This window comes from Hyperolius riggenbachi, chromosome 1 (genome assembly GCF_040937935.1).
Source record: "Hyperolius riggenbachi isolate aHypRig1 chromosome 1, aHypRig1.pri, whole genome shotgun sequence".
NCBI lineage: Eukaryota > Metazoa > Chordata > Amphibia > Anura > Hyperoliidae > Hyperolius > Hyperolius riggenbachi.
In genome coordinates, this window is record NC_090646.1 from 279,979,419 (window position 1) to 279,999,118 (window position 19,700).

Below are 19,700 nucleotides of genomic sequence, written 5' to 3' on the forward strand. Positions count from 1 at the left end.
ATATGAACTGGAAACAATTCTTTTTTTTTAACAATTGACATGAATGTAGTCAGTAAAACCATAAGTGAATGCACTGAGCCTTACCAAATCAATAGTGTTTCCTCAATTTAATCTCTATCAGCAGATGGTGCATTACTTTAAAATAACTTTAAAAAAAAAACATTTTTAGGTATGCTGTCCAGCAAAATCGTCACAGGGCTACCCCTGCTGTGCTGGTGGCCTAATTCTAGACAGTATGTAGGCGTCAGAGCAATTGCATTTATATCAACCTGAATAAAGCATTGAAAGTGGTCATTTGTTTTATTTACAGTGGGCAGACTTCTTTAGTCTTTTAACAGTTTGATTTGTAACACATATTATGAATTGTTCGCTCTGTAGATATTAAACAATGGACCCTGATTGTGTTAAAAAAATAAAACCGAAACAAGGATTTTTGACCCCCGGTCTGGTAGAGAGATTTCTTCGGTCAAGTTTAGCACAGAAATTCAGTATGCAGCCATGTTTTTACCTGCAGACATATATAACAGAGATTCAGCATTCAACAGTTTTGCCACTTTGGGACATTCATTCAGCATGCAAAAGTTGGTTTGCCATGGGGCAGTTATTATGGGACTTTGGCCTGAAAATGTTTTTTCATAATGGAACCACAATTCTGAGGGGATTGACAAGGCATCACTAATAAAAGCCAAGTAAAAAATATTTTGGGAAAATGAAAGCAAGAAGTGCTGTGATTGGACAAAATAAATATGAACTTTTGAAATGGTTTGTCAGCTGCAACCTCAGATATAAGTGATTCCTCACATTATAAATTGTAGTCATAAATATATGGTGTCTGAGGAGTGCTCCTGTACAGATTAATCAGCAAGATGATCATAGCAAACAAATAATCAGTTTATTCTGAAATACATACAAATGTATGCAGTAAAATTCAATGTACACATAAATTAAGCAAATGGTAATAAAGCTCAATGCGTGGCAGGATCCTGCTACAAAACACATGTGCTCGCTACATTCACTCTCTCCTGTAGTGAGAGAGGAAAAATTCACAAAATAGTCTGTCTTCTTTAAAATATAGCTATGCAGTGCAGATGGGGCAAAACTACCTGCAAGACATTAGTTTGTATGCATAGATAGGCAATATAGCCTTAATAGTGCCTGCCCATGAAGTACAAAGACAACAAAGTCCCCAGTATTGTGTCACTAGGCTTAAATATATACCATATATATATATATATATATATATATATATATATATATATATATATATATATATATATATATGTAACGATTGCGGAATTATTTCTGTGGTCAGCGCACAAGATGTGCGCTGACACTGCGGAAATCCTCCACAAACGTGTAATTTCACAGAACCCAGCTATGGTGCTATGCACCTGTAGAGGGAAATTCCCACCGGCAGATGGAGCTGTGGAGTGCAGAGGAACACAGCCTCTGCCCTGCCACAGATGCCAGATGGGAATTGCACGAGTCGAAGCAATGCAGAGCAAGATAGCCCTTAAAGAGAGAGAGAACACAGAAACAGAATGTATGTGTGTCCACCAATCTAGTCGCCACCCGGCGACGGTGAACACACAACAGCGGAAGCGAAGTGGGAACGCAATCGCAAGAGTGGCAATTGCCAATAGTGACACAAGACCGAATCAGACAGAGCACAAGTGTAACAGGAAAGACACAGTAAATAACAATGATCAGAACATCAAGGAAAATAACAAACGCTAGCTAAACGCGAACACCGCACTCATTCGCAACAGCGAATGCGTTAAAGACATGATCACCGTGCGTTAGGCCCGGTTCACACTTGCGGTTCTCTGCCAAACGGACTGGATGACGTGACCGGATCCGGATCGGAACCGTACGGTTCTGATCCAGATCCGATCCGGATCCGGTCAGGTTGCATCAGGTGTTCATCAGGATGCGATCCGGATCCGTTTGGCAAAAGATAGTAGAAATAGAATAAAAATGTTGGGGTCTGGGAGGTCAGCAGAAGGTGGACCTGTGGAATCAGGCCCTTCGCTGTTTAGCACTCACCTCCACCTCCGACATACTGCCAACATCTCCAGCACGCTTCAATACGCATAGGAAGTGGGGTAGAACATCCGGATTTTTAGCCAGTGTGTTGTGCGCTCTCCGGTTCTCATTGGTTTGTATTGGCCGGATGGTGCAGTCCGGCTCCGCTCCGGATACGGCTGCCGGAGGAGCCGGACCAAAAAATAGCACATGTTGGGTCTTATGCCGGAGTCCGGATCCGGTCCGGATCCGGTCCGGACGAAACGGACGCATGTGAACGAACGCATAGGCTTTCATTGCTATGCCGTGCGTCCGTTCCGTCCGTTCTGCATGCGATCCGGCTCCGGCACGGCGATTCCGGACGGTGACCGCTAATGTGAACCTGGCCTTAGGCTCCCAGTGATAAGCGTGCCACCCTAACTAACCAAAATAACACAAACACGAAAATAGAGAACGCGAACGCTTGCTAAACGGTTACTACAGCGAGCGTTCGTACCAGACAAGACAGAAAGAGGGAGTAGCCAGCAGCAACCGCAGCTCTGGCCTACACTCCCAGACCGAGTACAGAAGGAACCACAGCCGCTACCGCTAGGGCGGATGCAATCCAGACAGGCAGACAGATGGGGCTACAAGTAGCAACCGCTGCTCTGGTTAGCACCCCTAAGGCAGAACGATTTCCTGTCAACCGCCGCTGGCGACAAGACAGTCGCAAGAGACAAACAGATATAAGGCAAGACAGATAATAAAACCTGACTACGCTAGAAGGGATGCCTAGTGCAGTCCCAAGGAATTACTCTAAGATAATCTTTAGCAAACAATAGCAAGGCTGATACTCCAGGTGAGTAAGCAGGACCAAACCATCATGACCAGCAAGGAATTCTGGGAGAGAATGGTATTTATACTGCAAACCATCAAAGGAAGCAGCTAAGCAATTTGCATGACAAGTATATGCAAATTTCTCAGCAGCAGAGCAACTCTGACACTTGCAAAGTGAAGACAGGTCTCTTTTCCAGAGACCTGCAGCACTCAGACCTAAAGAACGGTCAAGCAGCTGTCTGCCTGAGCAGACAGCTGAGCAGATCATTACAATATATAGCAGTAGTAAGTTGTTTAATCAGTATTCCAGTAGAACTAATGGGACAATATGGAGGTTGTGCAGTTAATTGATGCTGCAATAGATTGTGTAGTGATACTGCAATAAGTGCACACACATTTTTTCCCGATAGCTAGTTGGTGGCAAAGTTTTACATTTATGGAGCTTATCACAGCTGCAGACGGTCTCGTTGGTCCACAGAACTGCTCTATCCTGGTAGCCCTGGCCGGTGGCTTGACCAGGAGAGTCTCTGCATCTGGATGTCTGAAAGTTCCTGTGTGCTGGGTCAGCTGACCTGGCTCCGATTAGCTGGTATGCAAGGTGCAGCGTTCTATGCTGAGACAGGAAGTTCAGCCCCTGGATTAGGATGGATGGTGACGTCACTCTCCTTTCCTCCAATCACTGACACATTTCGAAAGGTAAATGGCCTTCTTCCTCAGAGCTAGATCACCAGGGGCAGTAGTTTGGTTTTTATTGGAGCGCAGTCCAATCCCAGAGTTTTCAGGGTTTAAACCTTTGTGGAAAGTTCATAAACCCTGAAAACTCTGGGATTGGACAGCGTTCCAATAAAAACCACAGTACTGCCCCTGGTGATCTAGCTCTGAGCAAGAAAGCCAAACTAGCCACAAAGGGTTAAACCCTGAAAACTCTGGGATAGCACATGTGTTTTGTAGCAGGATCCTGCCACGCATTGAGCTTTATTACCATTTGTTTAATTTATATGGAAAACAAAAGTTTGCTTTCTTAAAACAGAAAGAATTTGCGATAATTCAGGTTGGAGTGAGCTCCGAGATGTCCCCCAGTGCATCACTGCTGAATATATGCAAATTAACCATTGTTGCCCTATTTATATGGACATTGAATTTTACTGCGTAAATTTGTATGTATTTTAGAATAAAGTGTTTATTTGTGTGCTATAATCATCTTGCTGACAATTCTGTACAGCAGCACACCTCAAACACAATATATTTAAAAATTATTTTTATTTGAATAAATACTTTTCTTTGTGTTTGTGTCTTTGAAAATGTTAACTCTTTAGTATTGTAATCCTTTATTGATTTCACCAGGAAGTAATATATCAGAGGGTCTCCTTATATGGGGCTTGCAGATTCCATCACGTTACACCTTGGGGACCATTGCCAGACCTCCCCACCCATACTACAAAGTGGGCTGAGATCCGTTTCCATAACATATGAAAACAGTGTTCAGTGAATGTGGAAAAGGCTTTGCCACACCATTAAAAAATATTCCCCATCTTAAAGCGGAATATAACCCTGCATTTCAACTTTGCTCTAAAACATTATTGACAGTATATTATATGCAACCAGCATTTTTTTTTTTACTAGACCAGCATTGGAAGGGTTACACAAGGCTTTAAAGTTCCTGGAGATTTCTGCAGACGCATCCGAACCTGAAATAGATACATTTTGTTTACATAAATGTATCTAAGTGTTGAATGTGACTCATCTCTCTCACTGAGAAGGAGCTTGGAGGACAGCCAAAGAGTGTGTAACATTTCTCAATAGATACATTTGACTAAATAGAATGTATCTATCTAAACTTCTGCATATCTCTCCACAACTTTAAACCTCTGTGTTTAACCCTTCCAGTGCTGGTCTAGTAAAAAAATACTAGTTGCATATAATATGCTGTAACTTAATGTTTTAGAGCAAAGTTGAAATGCAGGGTTATATTCCACTTTAAAGTGAACATCCGGACTAAAAATCGACTCAGCAGCACTGAAAAGGCTTTGTGTTTCTTTAACAGTTTCACAGCATCAGAACTTTGTTTCTCTTATACAAACCTCATTTTTAGCTGCACAGAAGAAAACTGCCCGGGCTTTTTTCCCCTGATGCTGTGCAAAGCATGATGGGATTTCTGATTTTGTTGTTCTCTTTCTGCTGTTTTGGTGCAATTTTTTTTTTTTTACATTTTGAATTTGACATTTGAAGCCTAGCGTGTGCAGTTGGGAGGGGTAATCAGGACACAGGACAGTTGGAACTGTGGGCCTGATTCACAAAGCGGTGCTAACAGTTAGCACGCTGGTGAAAAGCCCTTTATCACGCCTAAACTCAGTTTAGGCATGATAAGTTTAGGTGTGATAAGTTTAGGTGTGATAAGTTTAGGCATGATAAGTTTAGGCGTGATAAGTTTAGGTATGATAAGTTTAAGCACCAACTGGGTTACCACCGCAGTGTACAGCTGATCAAAAGTTTGGCGCTAGCAAAGTCTGGTGCACTTCGCATAGAGTTTAATGGTGCTGCTTTGCGTGCGGGACTTTGCGCGTGATCTAAACTTATCTAAACTTATCATGCCTAAACTTATCACACCTAAACTTATCACGCCTAAACTTATCACACCTAAACAGGCTTTTCACCAGCGTAGTGCAATGGTTATCACGCCTAAAGTCTCTAACTGGGTTAGCACCGCTTTGTGAATCGAGCCCTGTGTCTCCTGCTCCTTGTCACCTCCTTTCAACCAAAAAGATGGCTGCCCCCATGACAAAGATGGCAGCCCCCATGAATCACAAACATTTGCCTGTTCTTTTAAAACAGGGAGGGTAAGAGATTATATTACCTATCTATTCTAATTAACATAACTAATGTAACATGATGCCAGTATGGGCTCGATTCACAAAGCGGTGCTAACCCAGTTAGCATGCCTAAAAGACTTTAGGCATGATAACCATTGCACCATACTGGTGAAAAGCCAGTTTAGGCGTGATAAGTTTAGGTGTGATAAGTTTAGGTGTGATAAGTTTAGGCATGCTAAGTTTAGATAAGTTTAGATCGCTTGCAAAGTCCCGCACGCAAAGCAGCGCCATTAAACTTTATACAAAGTGCACCAGTCTTTGCTAGCGTAAAACTTTTGATCAGCTGTGCACTGCGGTGCTAACACAGTTGGCGCTTAAACTTAGCATGCCTAAACTTATCACACCTAAACTTATCATGCCTAAACTTATCACACCTAAACTTATCACACCTAAACTTATCATGCCTAAACTGAGTTTAGGCATGATAAAGGGCTTTTCACCAGCGTGCTAACTGTTAGCACCGCTTTGTGAATCAAGCCCTATGTTTGTTTAGGCCGAAGTTCCCCTTTAAGGACCATGTAGGTTAGCATTGCTCAGGGGGTGGAGCCTCAGACTTGTGGGCATAGAATTTCCTGGGGAACACAAGCCTGTATGAGGGCCAAGAGGTTAAAATGCTTTAAAGGGGGACCCCATGCTTCTTTATGTATATGTTAAAGCCAGAAGCGGCCAAGTGGCCAAACTGGTCAGCCAATGTTAGAGGGATGTGGCCAAGATCAGATGTAAGAGTGTACATCGTACCTTGACTGGTGAGGTGACAAAAAAGCAGTTTTCTTTTGAATGTGTGACCTGCAGGCATATGCCTAACACTAACTTACCCCTTTTATGTGCCTAACTCTAACCTGCACATGTCCTGTGCCTAACACTAACCTTCCCCTATCCTCTGCCTAACACTAATATCCCCTTTCTTATGCCCAACACAAACCTCCCCCTCTTCTCTTCTGTCATGTCCAAGACAGTGACACAACACTGGGCAACAGCAATATGGCAGAAAACATTGACTTCTCCACTGACTTCAGTGGCATTTGGTCAATATGTTTAAAAGTTGGATCCCAAATTGAATGTTTGATTGTAACATCGAACTCGAATTTTCCACTATTTTCCATTAAAAGTTGTGCAGGAAAATGTCACTATGTTCATAACATATATCCAGTCATTACCCTGAAAACCCTCTTTCTATAATACTGTATAACTGTTTATATGACTATAGTAAATCTTCTATCTGTGACAATCTGTCAGCCAGAGCACGGATATCTGATTACGTGGTAATCAGCAGTACCACCACTAATGCACATCTATATGAGCAAAGTAATCAGTATCTTCCTGATAGTAAATCAGCGGAAGGCTCACTAACGAGGTTAGTACCTGTAACGATCAGACAAGATCAGTGTCACACCCAGGACCTTGATTATTGGGGATCCGCAGAATCACCAATAATACAAGGATAGACCCGATTATATAGCAATCTGCAGAATTGCTAATAATGCGGGCTGATCAAAACAGGGTAGTAGACACACGAATAATGCAGTAACAATAAATGCAATATACATTCACAACGTAGTGGAAATGTCTACCACACGGCGATTCCTCAGAGGGGTGGTTACCTCTGAATGGGAACCCCGTGTGTGAGATCCCCCAATGGGGCAGAGGAGGAGTCTCGGCCTCTGGCAGTAACGGTCTGCTAGGGCAAGCGTTTCGGAGAGGCAAGCCTCAGAGATTACCCTACAGTGGGAGACGTTCCACTGCAGAGAGAAAGGTCAGACAAATAGAGGTTCGGCAACAGTACAGGCGGCGACAGTACAGAAACGTGAGATGAGAGAATAGTCAGAAACCAAGCCAATAGTCGATAACGGTACGGGCTGGCAAAGTACAGAAACAGAAGGCTGATTCAGAGTCGGTAAACAGGCAGGGTCGGCAACTTGAATCAGATAGGCAGAAGTACAATAACGATTTAGAGTAAAGGATAGTCAGGGATAGCCAGAGTCATACATAGGTAAATAATCATATACAATCCTAATCTTAGATGTGAAGTCCTTGGTTTCGACACCTGGGATCTAGCCTAAGGTCTGAGCGCTAACACAGAAGTATTCACGACAGCAGATGACTTGCTACTGACAAGCAAGTCCTATATGTAGCCAGAGAGCTGCCCAGCGCCGCCCCAGAGCCCCAGCCAATCCAAGGACCTGCTGGAGTCAGCTGACCGGCCTGGTCAGCTGACTCCCCTTCTAGAGGCATAAAGATCCTGTCTCCTCACATGTGCGCGCGTAAGGCGGAGACTCTGAGCCAGCGAGGGAGCGGATGACCCCCCAGGCAGCAACTGTGCGGCGGAGTCCGCCGAGCTTACGGACTCCGCCTCCTGCACTACTCCGCCCGCCGGCAAGGATGCGGAGGCTACCGCTTGTGATGCGGAACCCGCCGCCACGTGCGTTCTGGCGGCGGTTCCGCTACCCATTACACTATCCTTCTCACTGCAATTCTCTCTTAGAAAATCACCCTGATCAGAACTACAAACTTTATTACAGAGTATTGGATTTGACAGTCATTACAGCTTTTGTACACAGACTGAATGTATGAATTTGGAATCATGATTCTCTACAATAATATCTGCAAATATGCAGTTTCTCTAAAAATAGGTTGTGAGTTTTGTTAAAAAGCTAACCCGAATATTTCCAGGTTGCAATAAATAGAGATAAATTGCTATGTGTGTTAAAACTGAGGGCTTAGGTAAAGCAAGGTATAGAGTCCTGTTTGTTCCTTGTGATACAGAGGACAAGGCACCTCTGCTACCATCAGTCTCATGCCCTTTCTCCCATGGGTGACAATGGTGTCCTACATCATTCAGGGCTGCCACCTCCCAGTCACAGGCATATATGGGGGAGGGAGATGACAGAGCAGTCAGTGAATCCTATCACTTACAGTGCACCATGTGTTAGAGAGTATAGAGTCACTGCTCTGCTGTCTGACATTTGCCCAGAGGAAAAGAGTGATGACACTGGGTGTCTGTGTCTTGTCTCTGATGTCCACAGTGTCTGGGAGCTAGGCATCAAAGCCTGAGCACAGAGGTAAGTGGAGCAAGATTCTGATCTACAGTAAGATGAAAGTTTAAGCAATACATATCTTATATGTAGCAACAGAAGTTTTCTTATATGTTACATATCTTATCTAGAGCAACACGAGGTTTTTATGTGTCCAGCAGTCACTTTCTGTAATTTTAAATTCCTATTTCTGATGTAACATACATTAGAACTTCATATTTTAAGGAGTAAAACAGCAGTATGATTTGTTTAAGTAATATCTTGGGGTGGAATATATAATTTAATTTACATACACAAGGTGTATTTATAAAATGCTAACTGCTTAGTGATATATTGCATTAAGGTGACCTCCCACTTGACATGAAAACCCTGCATAAAAAACAAAAAAAACCTGATTCACATTATAATAATATATATAATATTGCCATACAATAGTTTGCAGTCAAAGATCTTATGAGAATTGTGTGATGTACCTGATGACCATTCAACTAATTTTGTCCAGGGAAGCAGTAAAATGTACAGAATTACATAGAAATGTTCTGTTATCAAAGTAACATATTATGTGTTGTGTCACAATATCTGAAATAGTCATAAAGTACATCTGAACTGAGAGGGATAAAGTCGCTGCCATATTTATTTCATTTTAAACAATACCAGTTTCCTGGCAGCCCTGTTGCTCTCTTTTTCTGCAGTAGTGTCTGAATTACACACCTGAAACAAGCTTACAGCTAATCTAGTCAGACTTCAGTCAGAAATATCTGATCTGCATGCTTGTTCAGGGTCTATGGCTAAAAGCCTTAGATGTATATTATTATGTATATTATTAGCAGGACAGCCAGGCAGCTAGTATTGTTTAAAAGGTACTTGTTATAATAATAATCAGAACATTTGTATAGCTCTTTTCTCCTGTTGGACTCAAAGCGCTGACAGCTTCCATATCACTCTCACTTCAGGTGTCCTTTAAACAAGATTTTAAGATAGGAGGATAAGATCCATGATTCAGCACTGCTTAGAGTGACTGGACAGTTTTGAGCAGCCATTACAGCCATCACAAGCACTCACCATCACATACAGTATTTTCAAACTTGTGCAAAAATGAATGTGCATTTTAGTGCTAATCCTTCTCTTTGTTGCAGAAAATCAGATAATGTATAAGGAGAAACTGTGCATGTACAATATTTATTATCGGTTAAGTATTATGGATAGTGCCACGGTCAGATGTATTCTCTCCTGTCATTCTAGGGAACGTGCCAGCCTGTGTATAGCCAGACTGCATAACCTTTAATGGTTTTTGAAAATATGATTATATTTATGGCAAACTTTAATAGTACAGTCAGAGTTAATGTGCCCGCTCATTAGTAGGACAGCACTGGAGTAATAAAAGATCCATTAAAACTGCAAAATTCAATAGAGTTGAAGAAGACAGTGGTTAGAATAAGTAAAGAGTAAAATAAAAGTTTTCCTAAATTGACTTTCACATTGTTAACTTCTCAGATAGTCAGTCTTTTGTTACTTACAGCAGGCTGTTTGAAAAATAAAAATAAATAAATGGATAAACAAGAAAAAAAACCTAAGTTTTGCAGCTAACATCCACTGTTTACCATTACATCCTGTGTAACTCTCAGTAACTTGTAATGGAAAAGGTCAGAGGTCAGACTAGATAATAGTGGGTGTGAACAATAGGCTCTAGGAATATTTGAGTGGAGCAGTGGCTGGCTGCACAGTGATTACTATTCTAAATCTAGGCTCAGGGAATTAGGAAGGGGTAGAGTGTTGTTGAAGTAAAAAGCAACCTTATCTACTTAGAAGCACCGGAGGAAACAGAATTGATTTCAGAAACAAAGCGTTGTTTATTACACACGTGCGGCTTCTCCCTGGATAACAAAGAGTCTATGATAAGCACAGCTCTACCCAGAAGAGAAGTAACTTTCCCGCGCAGCTAACCCCCCCTATATAGTCCTCCGTTGTCTTCTGGGTGTCTCTTTGGTGATGTCAGGTCATAGGCGGTGTCATCAGGGAAAGTCAGTATCTGACCAGTAGAAGTTCAGAGTTCGATGCTTTCTCCTTATATGTCCTTACTGAAACCATGGCTCCCTGGTGGTTCCTCATTCTGTGTAAGACTCATGTACAGACAAGAGTGGGCCTTATCCTCCAGATGCACTCGCTTCCTGTAGAGAGTAAAAATATCCACGGCAGACTGGTGCTCTTTTGAACACATTCATCACCCTAGTTCCTTAACCCTAGTTTCACTGACAGGCTGCCTTAAAAGGTATCACGCAGCTGCTTAAACAGTAATACTGAGTTAACCCTTTAACACTTGCTAAGCTTGATGCACAAAACACATATGATTATATCCACATTTCCCTCCTGTTATTACTTTTAAAGCAGCTTTCTGCAGAACTAACATTACAATTCTTAACTTTGATAGCTTCGCTGTAAAACATCAAATGCTGGAAAAGTCTATGACTGGTATTGCAGCATTGTCATATAACAGTTCTGTATCATTATACATTGTGATCTTAGTCTTTGTCTCAATGAAACTCATCAAGTATTTCTTTGCCAGGGGAAATACACAGCACGCCAGCAAACAAAATATAAAAAGTATAGCAAGTAGTGTGACCCCAAAGTTCTGAAAAAGGGAGGCCCATGATCCGAACATTTTTTGGAACCAGTCAGAGATTGGGTTATTGATCCCTGAATTCTGCTTTAGCTCTATTGACAAGTCTTCTAACTTTTGCAGAGCAACAGTGACCTTCCCATTTGGGCCTGTGTTACTGGGTATATAGGTGCAGCAGGTATCCCCAAAACCCATGAATTTGCACACCCCTCCCTTTTCGGCCAGCATCATGTCTAAGGTCATTCTGTTTTGGAAGGTCATTCGGGAGTTGGGACCCAGTTCATTTGCCAAACCTTGGAGGGCGTCTCTGGTATAGTTAACAAACCTCTGTTGGTTATAGTAGATGTAGTTAATCCAGTCAACATTTTTGTTAATTGTGATCATAGGGATCAGTGATTCAAACCCAGCAGCGACCTGATCTCTGGCTTTAAATTCATCAGGTACTCCTCTTGGTACGCCTATAGCGTCACGGTATACATGGGGGTCTAGGCTGCCTTTAAGTTCTCTTTTGACTCTACCCATGTTGTGCACTTCCTCTGCTGCATCACCTTCCTTAAAGATGTGCAGAAGCATTAGGACTTTAGCGAGTGCACATTGCCCCTTCCATCTGCTAGGTAATTTTGGTCTCAGGTTTAGGTCCCCACACAACCAATAAATATCCCCTATGGCTTGGGTTTGGTTCTGTAGCTCAGTGCCGTTTATAGTGCTAAAAGTGCCACAGTAGCCAGGTGGGAACACTCCTACATCAACTCCCTTCTCATCACCTGAGTTATAGCAGGTGTAATTGTCTTTGTAGACACTGACAGGGGAAGTCAGTCTGCTATTGGAGGCGGATAGGATAGGGTATTTTGCCTTCCAATGCTCACAAGCCGGGTCATTTGTACTTGAGTTAGTGTACAGGCTTAAAAAACATTCCTCTCCCTCCTGTGGGAGATGGAGGGGGACAGTTCCCAGGTGAGGTCTGGCACCCCCGCACACATAACAGTCAGACATGTTGTGTTGGTCAGCTGTGTATCTCATCCATTCCAACCACATGTTAGTGTCTGAGTACCCCCTTTCTGTGGCCAAGACATCCTCATACGTTGGGTCTGCTGTTGCTATCATTTTAGAAAAGGAAAAGGAGTCTGTTTTTGGAGCTAAGGGGTTCTGAGTTGGCTTACTCGCCTGGTAATTCTTATTTTGGTACATGTCTTTCAGCTGGAACTTGCCCCTGCGTCCTGCTGAGGCTCCTGACATATGGAGCCCCATGACATACGTTCCTGCATCCCCAGGGCTTGGGTTTTCTATATTTAAGGTTAAGCGCATGGTGCTTCCTGTTTGCCCATAATTAGTACAGGTCCCTGTCTTTATCAGGGTCATTCTGTCGCGGAGAGTTTTACCATTTTTGTCCTTTCGAGTCATTGCTGTGTCAGGTTTGTAACCCCAGTCATCTCCAGTGTTCCAGGCTGCTGCTCCCCAATTCCCACACTCTGATCCCCAGTAGTCATCTGTCACACACATATAAATATGTCCACGAGTATACATGGTGCATTGCCAGGGGACTGGTGGGCAGGACACTATATTTCAATAGTCAAAGGTGTATGTTGCTACCTGGATGCTTGAGGAATTATACCAGAACACTGGCTGGGTGCCTTCCTTTGTAATATCCACTTGTCCCTGGTCTCTCTTAGTTTTTGTAGCAATCACTAAACTGCGCTTTTGCCTGAGATGTGGTGACTGCCAATCGGTCCTATCTGACATGGGTGAGAGTACTACCTCGGTGTATGACTGTTCATGGTCATGCAGCGCCCATCCCCAAAGTCCAAGCATCATAATTATTGACAGGGCTGAGACAATTATGCACGCTTTCCCCTCTGAGGTTCTATGGAATCCTACGTCCATGAGTCCCAGTCTCCGAGGTGTGAGGATTCTAGTGGCTGGTTGGGGAGTGAGGATTCTAGTGGCTGATTGGTCTGCATCTGGGTAGGACTCTAGGGTCTCTGTAGGGGGCACCATCTCTCCCTGTTCTACCTCCTCAGTCATCCCGCTCAGGGCTTGTACCCGCTATGAGTAGAGGAAGATCTCTAACGTTTCCTTTACCCGCTGTGTCTGTGATCTTGACTAGAGCTCAAGCAAATGTTCCTGTCGCTCCAGAGCCCCAGGAGCCACCACATCCCCTCGCAGGATGCTACCTATTCTGTCCCTTTCTCTGGAACAGGTGCCCTCTTACAATGTGTCAGGTGAACCCAAGAGTTCCTTTCCGCCACTCTGACTGCTGTAGGTGTAGCAATCAAAACCTGGTAAGGTCCCTCCCACCTGGGGGTATTCCAATGTTTTCTTTTAATGATTCTGACCCATACCCACTCTCCTGGGTTTACAAGTAAATCCTCACTTACAGCTGGTCCCTCTGGGGGGTTCCCAGGTGATCGTGCCCTCTGTCTGCAGGTGTGTCTTAAGTAATCTGCGAGCTCCCACTCCTCTGGGGAGCCTTGGACTGCGTCAAATGCCGGTATCCTGTATACCCTGCCAAACAGAATTTCATAGGGTGACAATTTGTCCTTTTTTGGGGTAATTCTCATACTTAACAACACCAATGGCAGGCACCACATCCAGCTTTTTCCTGTTTCTGTCATTGCTTTACTAAGCTTATTTTTAATTGTGCCATTAGCTCTTTCCACAGCCCCAGCTGATTGGGGGTGGTAGGCACAGTGGTTCCTTACATCAATGTGCAGTGTGCTTGTCAACTGTTTGATGATCTCATTTACAAAATGACTACCATTGTCACTAATCATTTTATCTGGTATTCCCCATCTGGGTATGATTTCTCTAGTCAATGCTTTTGCTACCGTGAGTGCATCTGCTTTGGCTGTGGGGAAAACCTCTACCCACCCTGAGTATATGTCCAGTATCACCAGGGCATATTTCTTTCCTTCCGAGGGGTTCAATTCAATGTAGTCCAGCGCTACTGTGTGGAATGGGTAGGCTGGTGTAGGTGTAGTGCCTATGGGTGGTTTTCGCCCCTTTGCTGGATTATGCTGTGCACAGATAGTGCATTGTGACACAAATTTTTGAAAAAATGTGCTGATGCCCGGGCAGTAGAAATGGGCAGTAGCAGTAGCTATCATTCCTCCTGTTGACACATGGGTAACACCATGTGTCATTAAGGCAAGCAGTCTGAATAAGACCCTGGGGAGACAGACCTTGTTGTTTACAGCATATAGACCTTGTGCATTGAGGGTGGCTGAAGCTTTGAGCCAGGAAGTCAGCTCTGCTTTTGGGACATTTTGCTGGAATTCTGTTAGTATTTCAATAGAAATGGAGGTGAGCGAGGACTGTGAGGTAGCTAGTGTTGGGGTGTCTTTGCTCACAGCTGCTTTTTTAGCTTCAGAATCAGCAAAGTTATTGCCTCTGGTGACAGGGGTGTCATCATTTTTGTGAGCTGCGCACTTGACTATAGCAAGTTTCTTTGGCAGCTGGACACTCTGTAGGAGCTGTTCCAACAGGGACTTATGGCGAACAGGTTTACCTGCCGCGGTAATCATGCCTCTGTTACGCCATTGTGCAGCAAAAGTATGCACTGTAGAGAAAGCATACTGGCTGTCTGTATAGATAGTGACAGCCTGATCTTTGTACAGGGTGCAGGCACGGGTGAGAGCATGAAGCTCGGCAGCTTGGGCTGAATAACTAATGGGCAGTTTACCAGACTCTCTTACTTCATCCAGAGTCACTACTGCATAGCCCACTCTATTAGTACCTACTAGATCTTTGGAGGCTGAGCCGTCCACAAAGACTAGTGCACCCTCTGTCAAGGGTTCAGACTGAAGGTCTGGTCTGGGCAGGAACTCTCTGCGAGAGCCTTGCAAACAGTCATGGTGGTCCTCCGCATCAGTCAAGTTATCTGATGTGGGAAAAAGTGTGGCTGGGTTCAGAGTCGTACAGCGCTGCACCTTTAGGTGAGGCTGGCCCAGCAGGGTGGCAGCACAGTAGAGATGGCGTGCAGGAGTAAGCAGTGTCATTTTATCCTGCAACAAGAGGGCATGAACAGCATGTGGAACCAGCACTTCTAAGGGATGGTACAGCACAAGAGAGGCAGTGATCTCAACAGCTGTAGCTGCAGCAATGACAGCCTGAACACAGGATGGTAAAGCACAGGCTACAGCATCAAGTGGGCGTGAGTAAAAGCCCAAAGGTCTTTGTTTGTCTCCCCACCTTTGTGTCATTACAGCTGTCATGCATTTGTCTCTGCAATCAACATACAAATGAAATGCCTTAGTATAGTCAGGAAAGGCGAGTACAAGGGGATCCTTAAGTGTTTGCTGACAACGTTTGAACTGTTCATTAAGTTCATCAGTCCATACAATTGTGTCATTGAGTGCCATGGGATGTTGATGTATGGCATTGTAAAGTGGTTTCACTAGGGCTGAACAGTGTATTATCCAAGCCCTGCAATAGTTCAGTGTTCCAAGAAACGACATCATGTCTTTTTTTGTTTTTGGCTTAGTCATGGTCTGTATGGCCTGAACTCTGGTCTGCTCTAAGGTTCTGCCAGCTGCTGAGATCAGTTGGCCTAAGTATTTTACTTCAGGCAGACAGAACTGCAATTTGGCCTTTGAGGCTTTGTGACCCTGCTCTGCCAGGAAGCAGAGCAGCTGTATGGTAACCTTTTCACATTTCTGAGCAGTAGGGGCCCCTACCAAAAGATCATCTACGTAAATGAGGAGTTTGCAGTCCTCTGGCACAGGGAAGGGCTCTAACGAGCGAGTAATCTCCTGTGAGTAGATTGCTGGGCTTTCACAGTATCCTTGAGGCATCCGGGTGTACGTATACCTCTTGCCCTGGAACGTGAAAGCGAACCAGAATCTGCTGTCTGGATGGACCTCGACTGAATAGAATGCATTTGTGAGATCCACGGCACTGAAAACCTTGCAGGTAGGTGTAATACCATTGAGTATGGTGTTAGGGTCAGGTACCACAGGTTCCCTTGGTATTACAGCGGCATTAACCGCTTGTAAGTCATGTACTAATCTGTATTGTTGCGTTACAGGTTTGAGTACAGGGAAAATGGGCGTGTTACAGGGGGAGGAGTCACATGGTATTAACACCCCCCTTTCAAGTAGGCCCTGTATTATGGGACGGATACCTGCCATAGCTTCTGGCTTTAAGGGGTACTGTGCTTTATATGGCCTGTAGGGGCCCTTCGGTACAACAACGATTTGCTCAGAATTTTTGATCAGACCGACATCAGTTTTAGACATTGCCCACAACTTCTCCGGAACACTGGACAGCATGTGTCATTCTAACTTCATCCTGCAGTTGGCCTTGGTAGGCAAACTGGCAAGGTGTGTGAGGATACCCACACACTCTGAGAACCTTTCATAATGGTTCCCTGTTGTTCTCCCCTGTTTCCATCTCTTCAGGAGCTTTCCCCCCACCTCCCACTTTCCCCACTTTGGTTTGTACAGGGAGATGTGAGGTGCTGAATCATGAAGTGTGTACAGGGTGTCCTGCAATATGCCTTTGTTTGGCCTGTGAGCCCAGCCTGGGATTGTGACATCATACAGTGTGTTCCCATTATTGTCTTCCCAGAGGCCATCAACAGCTATTTTTACTGTCATGCCCAGTGGGAAGCTTGCTTCATAGTCTGTGTCGCTACTACCATTAAGTATGACATGAGTGGTAACATGAGGTACTTCTATCACGTCTTGGTCATTACTGGGAGAACCTGCGTCCCTCGTCATCCAGTCAAGTACTTCATTTCCCAGGATGATCCCATACCAGTGGAAGCCCATGCTTTTCCCATGCTCACCCAACTGCGGGGAGGGGAATGGCTGCTGCAGCCTTTTAATCTGTAATGAGTCTCTGCCGGGTTCAATTATCAGTCGCAAGTCACCTATCAAATCTCTCTCACACAGGTTTATAGGACATTTGCGGGAAATCACAAAACTGCAAGACACTGTTATGCCTGACAAGGGGTCCCTGACCTCTATGGGCTTAGTGGTGGGCTCGCACTCCACCCCTCCCCCTGCATTCCGAGTCAGAACAGTGCCTGCTTTTTCCCAGCGAATGTAAGTTGAAGCTCCTAAGACAGAGCAACACGCACCAGTATCCACCAGAAATCTGATCTTTTTCCCTCCCACTAGCAGGGTTATTTCAGGTTTGTGAGTGTCCGCGTAATCAATGTTTATACACGTCCTCTGGTGCTGAATGTCAGTCTCACTTTCCCTGCTGTTTGTACCATCTAGTCATGCAGTGGGTCTACTTCTCCTCTCCCTCTTTGGGCAATTTCGAGCAAAGTGACCTTTCTCACCACAAGAAAAGCATTCCCCTCTGTCACGTCTCCCCTCATAATCTTTGATCCTTCGCCTAGGGCGAGGCACGGTGTCATTCACATAAACACAGTCACTACTGTCCTTGTCACTGCTGCTGTCATAGTCTAGAGCATATGTGGCAGCTGTGTTAATTTTCTTTTGCTTTTTTTTCTTGTCCCTAACAGTTCTCTCTGCATGCCTAGCATATTCCAGAAAGTCTTGTAACCTGCAAGTACGCCAGGTCACCAAATGCTTGTGGATAAACCACTGCAAGTCCTCTCGCAACGATCTGTCTATTTGGGCTTTAAGTTGCTGTTCCCATGGACTGTCATCAGCCCTGTTTGCAGGCCTTGTAAGGCCACTGTATTTGTCAAAAGCATCCATCACCCTTGCTACTAAGTCATCTACAGTTTCAGTTGGTTTTTGGGTTATGGATGAAAGCTTACTGTAGTCTGGGGTTACTTTGTAATATGTTTCCATGCGACCTAGTACCGCTTCAAATGCGTCTTTCAGCGCTTCACTGTTCCAGTCAAAAAGTTTAGGTGGATCTGTCCCTACAGCAGGGTGATAAATTTTCCATTTCTCATCCACCTCACTCCAGGAAGTACCATTCATTCGCCTGAGGACTCTGTCGCATTCTAATGCTGTCAATTTAAAGCTAGCTCTCAAGCCCCTTAGGCCTTTTACACAGTCTGCTATATCTTCCTTTGGGGTAGGAATACCTTTGAGAGCACTGATCATGTCATCCTCAGTCCAAGGTCTGTAGACCTCCTGTATGCTTCCTGAGCCATTTGGGAGTTCTATCATGGGCATAGACTGCACCACTGGGTCAAGTGGTGGGGAAGGTGCTGTAGGTACTTCCTCTTTTGGCAAGGGTGGATATACATTAACATAGGGAGGCGGAGGAGGATGGGCATAATTCTCCTGTAGGTGAGCCTCCGCCTCCTCCTCCTTGATGGCAGGTTTCTCCTTCCCTGATCTACCCCTTCTCTTCTCTGTCTGTTTTGGTTCAAGTTTAAATGTAGTCTTTTTGCTTGTCGTCCTGGTAGCGGGGGCGGACGCAGATCTATGTGCGGCCACCGATCTAGCTCTGAGCCGGGGTGACCTGCTAACGGGGGAAAGAGACCAGTCACGCCTATCGGCTACCTCGTCCTCCACCTCCTCCTCGTCACTACTTTCTGGGTCATTTTGTCGTGTGTGTGCAGTCACATAGTCACTTTCAACAACATCAGTCTTTTTCCCAAAGTAAAATGTACAAACGTCTTTCTTTTTCTTATCTGCCTCATCCTTCCATATTTCTGCTTGCTGCAGACCAAACCTTTTTTCTAACCTTACATCACCTTTAGCTTCATCCTTAATACGTTTTATGAGGGCCCGGCATTGCTTTGGGTGTAAGTGACCCGGGAATTGAAACCGCGCCCGCCAGAGGCCACACTTTTTTGTGTAAGAAGGATCCCTCCTGTGCATGATGACCTCGTCATCTGTAGCCTCTAGAGGACGGGGTTTGTTACTTCCTTGTCCCATGCCTGGGTTTGAGAATTACAAATGAGCTATGACAACAACTATTTTCAGTCCCTTTCTCTCTGGACTACCTTAAGGATTTTTCTATCACCTCACGACTCAAACATTCACATCTACTCCTGTGAATAGGAAAAAGGAAGTAACACTTACGTTTCTGCAGTTGGAATCAATGGACCCGGGACCCTCAGTGAGTGGCACGCGATGTCTCTGAACTGTCTCCTCCGTCTGTGGTTCTTTGGAAGCAGCTGTTGAGGACGATGGAGTCTGTGTCGAGTGGCCTCTGTTGACAGGTTACCTTGTGGGTCCCCGGAGGACTTTGGGTGGACGTCAGCTGTGATTAGACGTCCAGCAGCACTCGACCAGAGGTCCAATTCGTCTACGATCAGTGCTTCCGGTTCGAAGGACCAAAGATGTTGAAGTAAAAAGCAACCTTATCTACTTAGAAGCACCGGAGGAAACAGAATTGATTTCAGAAACAAAGCGTTGTTTATTACACACGTGCGGCTTCTCCCTGGATAACAAAGAGTCTATG

The 19,700-nt window shown here is 44.5% G+C and overlaps 1 protein-coding gene across 4 annotated transcripts in view; it reads left to right on the forward strand.

Annotated features, from left to right (window-relative positions):
- Positions 1-19,700, forward strand: part of PRKG2 (protein kinase cGMP-dependent 2) — a 203,659-nt gene that overhangs the window by 20,522 nt on the left and 163,437 nt on the right. For 3 of the 4 annotated variants that reach the window (XR_011020470.1, XM_068233648.1, XM_068233650.1), the window contains exon 1: positions 8,685-8,770. The exons of the other annotated variant lie outside the window; for it this stretch is intronic. The gene's annotated coding sequence lies outside the window, so the exon portion shown is untranslated. Of the gene's footprint in view, positions 1-8,684; positions 8,771-19,700 lie in introns of those variants that run through there. 4 annotated transcript variants of the gene reach the window in all.